This window comes from Manis javanica, chromosome 1 (assembly GCF_040802235.1).
Source record: "Manis javanica isolate MJ-LG chromosome 1, MJ_LKY, whole genome shotgun sequence".
Classification (NCBI taxonomy): domain Eukaryota; kingdom Metazoa; phylum Chordata; class Mammalia; order Pholidota; family Manidae; genus Manis; species Manis javanica.
Genome location: NC_133156.1, coordinates 69,187,703 through 69,197,899, shown reverse-complemented (window position 1 = coordinate 69,197,899; position 10,197 = coordinate 69,187,703).

Below are 10,197 nucleotides of genomic sequence, written 5' to 3'. Positions count from 1 at the left end.
TGCTTGCCCAGGAACAGGTAAAAGAAAGCACTGTGGGGGGAGGCATGACTTCTTTTGTGCCAGCTGGGGCTGTGTAACCTCGAACGATGGGGATTGGAGATGGACAGTTACAAAAATCGATTCTGTCAAATTTACTTATGTCAACAAGGGCATCCCTCGTCACCAGCCTATGACCCTTTACAAAACCAAGGCTTGTGACAAAACGGACCAGGATTGGGTAAGAGTTCAATTCACCGAGACGGGCAAAAACACTGAAGTATCGCACTAGATAAACGGACTAGCGTAGAGAATAGTGTATTATAAATATGAGGGGCATGCCGGCTCGACCCTCATCATTAAATTAACCGTGTCAACTCCCACTGCCGTCGTAGGTCCCAACCCGGTTATAAATCACCAGAAACCTTCAATCCAGGACAAGGGCCTGAGCAAAAAAGATGAGAAAATGCCGACCAGAACACTTGCTCCAGAGCCCACAAGAAGACCGAGTCCATCGACCTCTGAGTTACGGGCCCAGCACACTCCCTCCGGGTTAGATAATCCCATGTGGAAAATGGTGCAGGCAGTAGTAGAGACTCTTAACCACACCACTTCCTCCCTCACCGATCCCTGTTGGCTATGCTACCCAGGTTCACCCCCCTTCTATGAGGCAATCGGGATAAATGGCTCCTACACTATCAACAACTCCCATCCCACTTACTGGGACGAGAAACCATGGGGACTTACAATCGCTCAAGTCTCAGTCATTGGTACGTGTGTAGGCACAGTCCCGACAACCCAGAGCCAGTTATGCTCCTCCTATAATAACACTACGTAGGAGCAGGGAAAGTAGATTATACCCTTCTCGGGCTGGTAGCTCTGCTCAAAGACAGGCCTCACTCCGGCCCTATCCACCTCTGTGTTCAATGCTAACAGTGAGTTTTGTGTGGTGGTGGCCATTCTACCTCCCCTAATGTATCATTCTCATGAATCTCTCCTTTCTTATTGGGAAGAAAGGCTGAACCCCCACCGGAGCAAGAGAGAAGTTGTTACCGCCCTGACCATTAGGACCCTCTTCTCCCTAGGGATAGCAGGGGCAGGCACTGGGGTCGCAGCCCTTGTGACGCGGGAAAAAGGGCTCACAGCCCTGAGGCTGGCAGTCGACAGGGACCTAGAACAGCTCCGACAGTCAATATTAGACCTGGAGCAATCCCTCACCTCCTTGTCCGAGGTAGTCCTACAGAACCAAAGAGGCCTGGACCTCTTGTTCTTAAAAGAAGGTGGGCTATGCGCAGCCCTAAAAGAAGAATGCTGTTTCTATGTAGATAAGACAGGTGCAGTCAGAAATTCCTTAGCCAAACTAAAAAAAGATCTTGACAGGCGGCGTAAAGAATATGAAAGCAGCAGCAGCGAAGGCTAGTTTGAGTCTTAGTTCAAGCACAAGCCATGGTTTGCTACCCTCCTCTCAGCCAGTGCAGGGCCACTGGTCATCCTGCTGCTTTTGCTTACCATCGGCCTGTATATAATAAACAGGCTGCTTAAGTCTGTGCAGAAGTTTGACACCGTCCATCTCCTGGTCCTTCGTCAAAAATATCAGGCCCTAGACACCGCTGCAGAAGATTCCTTAGTCTGATCAAGAAAAGGGGGGAAATGTAACGGAGTGCAGAGAGCATCAAGTCAGGAAAAAGAACTAATGACACTTAACCTGACTGCCTAGAGCGAGAGCCACCCAGTCTTTTCTTGTGTAAATTACCCGAGGCTTCTGAGAAATGCACCTACCCTAAGTTAGATAACCAGAAGTGGGCAACAGCCAGGGAACACCTGGGGATATAACCCGTGATAAGTCACATAGACATGCTTGAGTAAGCAAGAGATAACAATTGAAGCGGGCAGGCAACTGGCGTGTTCCCTAAAAAGGTTACAGTGTTTCCCATTGGTTACAATATAGAGTGTGTGTTTTAAACCTATTAGTTGTAGAACTGCGCGGGCTTTGATGTAACTGCTGTGAAGATCCTATATAATCAATACCCAAAGTTGCTTCGGGGTCGGCAGCTCGGACTCGGCCTCCGTGTCAGGGGAGGTGCTGTCGACCCCAGCTTGCTGGCTGAATAAAGACTTTGCTTAGATTTTCATCTCCGTGTCCATGTGTCTTGTTCTCTGAGAAACCCCAGAGTCCTAGACCCTAATAGTTATGGGAATAGAAATGGATGAAATTTGGGGAGACCTGTCTGTCTTTGCCTGATCGTCTACTGGTACATGACCCTGGGCAAATCTAACCTCAGGGGCCTCATAGGTAAAACTGAGAATAACATGTACTTTTCCTGTTTTACCAGGCTTTTGTGATAAGCGACAAACATGATGTATGGGAGAATTCTTGGTAAACTATAAAACACACTACCAAGGGCAGATACTGTAAGTTCCTCAGTACCACAGAATCAGTGAAGACATACCTCTTAGGCTAATACAAAGGAGAAAGTGAAAGGCCATTTAAGACATCTCAGCCTTAGCTGTGGTTAGGATTTATTTGTTCAAAATGGTACAAGTTGACCTTTAGAAAAAATTTCCACTATAAAAGCAACTCAAGGGTGGCAGTTTAAAATAGGCGAGGTGTCTCATTCCAAAGTACAAAAGTACACCAGGTGGAGCAAGGTGAAATTCCTAGTCTTCAGGGATAAGAGTCATGAGTAATAGCAAGATTAAATCCATGTTCACTATAATCTGCTAGTTTACAAGTTCAGACTTTCTCTCTGGCTGCTGGGTTTTCAAATTCTCTTACCAATGAACAGTGTTTTTTGCTAGAGGAAAAATATAGTAAACTGTGTGTGTGTGTGTGTGTGTGTGTGTGTACATGGGTACAGGCACTCACACAGTCAAGAAATACATGTTTAGAGAGAAACTAAATTGTTTTTGACCTTTTTTCACAAGCAAAGTTATCACACATGGAAGATTCATGGAGCTAAGAATACAATCTAGTGACCAGCATGGAAAACTCATCTGAAGACTTGACTGAAATAGGGTATAAAAGAAATTTTATGGATTTTGGTTTTCAGTTCCATTTGGTGGATGGAGAGGGAAGCAGAATCTGCCAAATCAACATGCATCTCTGGTTATTGTATTTGTGGTTGTCTGAACATCCAGTGCTTTTATGCACTGATGCATCACCCTATCCATTCCTACCTGCTCTGTCTGACTTGGAAACCCTTTGTGTATATTTCTGAGATAAGGAATTTGTATCCATGAAAGTAGGTGAATGAGAATGGTGAGAAAAAAAGGGGAGAAAGGAAATAGAATTGTTTTTTTTAGTCAAAAAAATTGTACCATAGAAAATAATTATTCCTCTCTTCAATTGCATAACTTATTTTCAAATGTATTTGAATACCCTCTGGAATATTATTGCATCGACGTACCCGTTAAGAAAATTCTATATGGGATATTGAGTGATGATGTTGAGAAGTCCCCTAAAGTCCATTGAATATATAACAGTTTTTCAAACAAACTTTCTGTAACAGAATACCCCACTGCTATGCTACTTGCTAAGTAGAAAAATAGGCTTAAATTGTTCAATTTTCTAATAGCAATTATTACTGGTTAATAAAACTGACTTGAAAAATTAATGCCATTTTTCTCCATCAAAAACATTTTCATTTTTGATAGTGGATCACATTACATATACAAAAAAAGTTTAGAAATGGTTCTTACCTTCATGGCATATATAATGTAACAAGTTCTTTTGACTAAGAACTAAAAACCAAAAGTATGCATTTCCTTTTTTTCTTTCAAAAAAGACCATTTTCTTGCTCTAATCTTTATAAGACTCTCATCAAAATACAACCTGTCCACATGTACTATTGGTAGCACCCAGGCCTTTTTGAATGGTTGATAATAAACTGTTCATTTAGAATAGTTATTAATGCAGGTCCTCTGGATGTTAGTAGCAATTACTTGATGGGAAAGGTTCAATGATTAATTAAACCAGGGAATAAGTTTTGATTAAACAAAGTTAAATGGGCTTCATTAATGCAGGAGTCCTCACAGCCTTTAAGAATGATAACAAGTCTGTGATTTTATCCAATGGGGAATTTAATAGTGTTCCCCAAACACATTTGACCTTGAAATCCTTTTTTCATGAAGGCATCTCTTGGGATAGAAAGACAACTAAGAAACTGATATCAACATGAATATTAGGAAGGCTTTAAAACAGGTCGGCTTTAGATTAGAATCAGAGTTCTACTCTTATCTCTGCTACTTATTGACCACATCCCTGGACATGTCACAAACATCTTCCTGAGCCTCAATTTCCTCATCAGTAAATGAGAGAAAGTATATTTACTTCACATAATTACAAGAATTAAAAAAACAAACAAAAGACTGTGAAAATGCCCTATAAGTTGCAAGGCATTTTAAAGATATAAGCATTATGAAAACATTGGGTACAGCATTAGAAGTTGGTCTCACTAAGAATGTTTGACCTACTGATTTTTTTTAAATGTTCTTTGACATTAGATTAATGATATGTAATAATCAGTTATCCTGATTCAGCAAAAGAGAGTTGTTTTCTTCCAAACCATTGAGGTAGTGAAGTATTAACTTTAGGATAAATAACTATAAAGCAGTGAGGCAAATGCTTCCGTGTGGTTCGTTATTTTCTAATGCTACCACATGTGCATTCTTGCATAGTGCTTATTGAACTAGACATGATAAATGTTAAGAAGTAGGCTTCATCTTGGTTGGTGAAATACCAGACTATAATTTTTCTCACTTGTGTTAACAGCAAAATACTAAGAAATGAGGAGAAAAAATTATGTGAATAAATAATAAAATGATTTTGAGTTTTATCTTCCTACCATCAACTAGAAAGCTATTGGAGCTATTAATAACCCCATTAAATGACAATAAGCAGGTTATAGAAGAGGGAAGAAGGAGCATTTCATTCTTTTCTTTCAAAAAAGACTATTTTCTTGCTCTAATTTTTATAAGACATTCCTTGCTGTAATCTAACCTAAGACATTCAGCATTACTGAAATAAAGTAAGTTGGTTGATAATATTCCCTCAAATGGAATATGGTTATGGGCTGAATTGTGTCCCCTCCTCCATACACATATTGAAGTCCTTACCCCCGTGTACCTCGGAATGTGACTGTATGTGGATATAGGGTCTTTAGAAAGATAATTAAGATAAAAGTAGGTCATATGTGTGGGCCTTAATCAACATGACTGCTGTCTTTGTAAGAAGAGGAGAATAGGATACAGACCACACACACCTAGGGGAGACCCTCTGTAGATGCAGCAAGAAGACAACCATCTGAAGCCAAGGATAGAGGCCTTAGGAGAAACCAAACCTCCCAACACCTTGATCTTGGAAGGACAAAAGAAAGTAGGTCTGAGTAACTCTCCTTATGTTTGTACGTGATTCATGTTTAGTCAAATGTATCCTCTTACATATCATTGCTATCTAATACAAATTTATGTGGCTTACTTAGAAGTGGGTTCCTAAATCCATAAGTGTTGAATGCTCCTGTATTAGAAAAACAATAGAATATAATAAAGAGTAAGACTTAGTACTATATAGTCTTGGTCAAGTCTTGGCCTGGCCACTGTATAAATCTCCCATAAAATAGGTATACAAATAGCATCTATTTTGTAGGGTTGTTAAGAATATTAATAGATTAAAGTTAATAGATTAATTGAGTAAATTTAATTAAACAAATAATAAATAGACCTAAGTTTCAAAAACATGATCCTAAAGGACATTGAACTTGCAATTCATATATTCAACACCAGATGGCAGTGTGGCCAATGTAAGGTTAGGTTGCCATGGAGTCAGGTTGATGAGGCAGCATGAATATCTGAAATACAGGGAAACCAAATTCTAAACGATTGTCTATGAAAATAAGATAATTTAAAACCTCAATGCAAATAATTCTATATAATACCAAAAGAATATCCATAAAAGATCATCTTCTTTTAAAAGGCTTAAATGAAACACATCTGCTTACCATTAATTGCTTTCTGCCACTAATTATTCAAATCATGGCTCTATGGTTTCCTAGCTGAATAAGCTTGGACAAGTTACTTTCTTTTCTAAGCTCAGTTTTATTACCTGTAAAACAATACATGCGTTTAACAAAATGGTGTTGCTCTTCTACTGTATGTCAGGCATTTTTCTAGGACCTGGGGATACAGCACTTTAGAAAAGGACAGAAGTCCTTGCCTGTGTGATGCTTATGCTCTTGTCACCAGAATTTAGTGAATAATCAGAGAACCTCTATCATTTAAAACCAGACACTGGTTGTGTACCAGGATGTTAAAGTGAGACTCTCTACCTCAGTTTTCACTGAATCCCCCAAGGCCAGAGAAAAGAATAGCTTCAAAATATCACTACAATTTGTGGTAAGGTATCCCACAGACCATTAAAGGAAACGGAGCAGTCAACACCCAAAAAAGTCAGCTCAGTAACTACCTCAAGCATATAAGAGTGTTTAGATAGGTTGAAAGAAAGGATTGTTGTTAAAGAGAATTTATTTGGACAAAGTTGTTGGAGGACTGTGAATCCCCATCATAGTAAAGAGTGTATAAGGTCTCTTCTCACCTGAATGGGAAAGGAATCTTCAGAGGAATCATTTGGAAGGCTTGGCACAAGTCCCCTGGAGTTGAGGCACATAGAGACTGTGTGCGAGTCTGCGGCTACTTAGGCCTGGGGCCGCAGAGCTAAGAGGTGAGAAATGTGCTGGAAACAAAGTACCGTTCTAGTGCTGACTGGCAAAAAAGCACTAATGTTTCTCATGGACTAGATGTGAACTCCAAGGATGTTAAGAAGCCCTATCTGGAAAGACAATGCGATATTCACTGTAAAAAGATAAACTGAGGCATATTAAAGTGTTCAAGAGTTAATTTGAGCAAACGTCCATTGGAATCCAAACAGGAAGTGATTGGGAGCCCTCAGTGGACAGGAAGTGAGGGAAAGAAAGTCTTTCACAGAGCCGACCTGGAAGCAAACAGGGCAATTCTTTGATTGGTGGTAGCTTAGCAGTTGCCTGACTTGAAAAAACCTAGTTGACTTTATGATTGGTTGTTCTTACTTTGTGTTTTCTCCAAGCAAGTATATTTATAGGAACTGACTCTCACTTATGTTTCTGTTTGTTTATATTAGAGCTACCTCAGTCTAAGGGCCTCCTTGTTTAACTGTAACTGCACAAAGGAAATGGACTGGCAGGCAAACGCCTGGGGCAAGAGGCAGAAATCATGACTAGTTGGGGTGAGGCACTGTGAGCGTCCTGGTGTTAGGACCCCAACAGCCATGTCTCTGAGGAGCTGCACTAGAGAAAGAATCGGGCCCAGGGGTCCACCAGCCCAGGAGGTTCCCTGAGGTTGTATGTGTACCGGTCAAGCAGAGCTTCCCTGTCCCTTACTCCTTCCACTTCACTACAACTCCGAAGTGAGGGCCTGAGGAGTTGCTCATGGTGGGGCAGGGAAGGGGCACTAACCTGCAAGAAAGCTTAGAACATTAGCTATTACACTGCACTGAGCATTTTGATTATTAAAATGAGGATATTCTTCTGCCTAGAAGAGGTTAGAGGACTTATTATTAAGATTCTAAAAATTATCATGGGAGCTGTCTGAGATTTCAACCAGGGACAGGAGAATATCTAGCCCTTCAAGTGGAGTGAAAGTAGATTTAACATATATAAAGTGTTTAACATAGTAAATATTTTCTATTTTCATCATTGTTCATATTATCACCCCTTGTAACTTGTTGGACTCAAAATTGTGTGGATTTTAAACTGAAAATTGGGTGAAGGTTGCCAGGGATACCCAAATAGCTCACTGGCAAGAGTGGACCAAGCAGAATTCACACTACTCTTCCATCCATCCATACCTAGGGGGTGGCTCTTCCCCCAAAAAGGGGGAAAGTCTCTTACCTGGATGTCTGATCTTCAGCACGTGGTCCTTGTGAGCTGTAAGCCATCCTCTGGCCCAGCTGTGTCGTCTTGAGCAAGGAAATGGGCAGGAGTGTTCACGTGTGTGAGGGCTTGTAGAATGAGCACGTGCACGAAGTCCTGCGGCAGGGAGAGGGGGGCTGAATTACTCCTGGGATTTTGGTAGTGAACTCATTCTGACCGCCAGAGCGAAGTGGTGCCATGTGAATGCTGCCTTCAGATACTTTCTTTCCCACAACACTGTAGGGTGTTTTCACCGCAGAGTATCACCCTTTTTAGTAAAGGCAGAATTTTTCAAAGTGATGTCCTGCTAACCGTTCCAGAAGTTAGCAGGAATGGAGAGAGAATATAAATTTCACTGAGTCAAAAAAGTTTGGGAAATGCTGCCCACTTTGTCTTTCCCACTAGGACACACACAATTGCATATTATAGGCTTCAAAATTGCATAAGTTAATTTTGCTAAGCCCAGCATAATTACTGATTTTATAGGAGCTCAGAACACCTTTTTGAAAGCTCAGCACACTCATTATTAGCATCCCTTTGACCCATGTTTTGTGTTACACCGTTCTGGACACACAGGATAGAGGCATTGTCTCCAGAAAGGCCCTGTGCAAAGGAACGACATGCAAACAAGTTAGTGTGGAGATTATCCCAGCCACAATTCTGGAAAGCGGAGAGTGGGGCTGCAGCAAAGTAGGATCCATGGGGAGAGGTGGCTTTTGATGAAGTGATGAAGGATCAAGAAAGGATTGAAAATCATTGTGTCTGGAAGATTGGGAGGTAAAAAGGGGTCAGGAGCCCAATGGAGAAATGTAGCATGTTTTATAATTCTGTCAATGACAAGATACAGACATAGTGCTTCATGTTACCATAGGGGACCAAAGAGTGAAGGAAGACAGAAATGGCATAGCCTATATAATTTAGAGTGAATTTCATCTATTTAATTAAGACTTCTATAGTGTTCACTAGGCACCAGGCCCTGCTCAGAGCATGTTACGAATATGAATTCATTAAATTCTCAAAGTATCTGTAAGGGAGGTACTATTATTATCATTCCCATCTTACAGATGAGGGAACTGTGGCACAAAAATAATTTACCAACTGGCTCAAGGGCCAGGACTCAGGTCCAGATCATCTGTCTCCAGAGTACTCCATGCTCTTAATCTCTGCTCTGTGCTGCGTTTGTGATTCCAGAAAGTAGAATGGGCTGCTGGAGGCGATCCCAAGTCATTCAGTGGTACAAACAAGTGCAAATATAAAGGAAAAATCCCCCCTCTTCTTAGTCCTCTGAAATGAGGGAAAGTTTTCCAATTCAATCAAAACTGACTGACATTAATGTTTATTCCTGTAACTTCTTGATATGACCTTTCATATACCCAAGATGAAACTAAAATTGATGTGAGGGATAGCATTCCGGGTAAAACAACTTAAGTGATAAAACTTGTTACCTCAGCAATGTTGCCCAAGGGGCAGACTTACATTTTTCATGAAAAATGTTAGGCAGAAGGTCTTGATGTCATTTCATGCACCATTTAATCAGATTTGGCTCTAGAAATAGGGAAGATGCAAAGCTATATTTTTTTTCTTAAAAGTATAACTCATTTTCGGTATAAAGGCAATTCGTGTTCACTTCAGACACTTTTGAGAAAAACATAAATTATAACTAAGAAGATAAAAGGTAGGCGTAATTCCACCACCCAAAGACAGCTACTTTGACGTATTTACTTCGCTTTTTTTTTCTATGTTTATATGTGTGCTTAACATAATTAACATCATTCTGAATACATTTTACGTCTTACACATTTTACTTAACATTATGTTGTGAAGATTTTCCCATGTCCTTGGTAGACTATAATATTTGTTCTGTCACCATGTTTTAAGTTTTTTATTTTAATGTTTTAGCACCTCGTCCTGTGTTGTCTTTCAGTGTAAGAAATATGGTTCTTTTGCTTTTGTCTTCTGCAATGATTTGTATGGTTTTCCCTTCTTGTTTGTACTTGCATTGAACAAAGAGATCTCTAACGTAAGTCAAACTGAAACTGCCTTTTCTGACTCAGCCCACTTCAAACGATGAGAAGTTTTCTGTTTATCTTTCTTCCTATCTGTCCTCTTCCACTTCTTCATCTTTGTTAATACCCTTTGGAGTTTGAACTATTATTTTATATCATATAAAAATAAAATATGTCTTTAGAGATGATTTGTTAACATTTATAATTCTTGTTACCATATTTGTGAGTTTTAAAATTTTTACCTTTTTATTTAGAAATAATTTCAGACTTTCAAA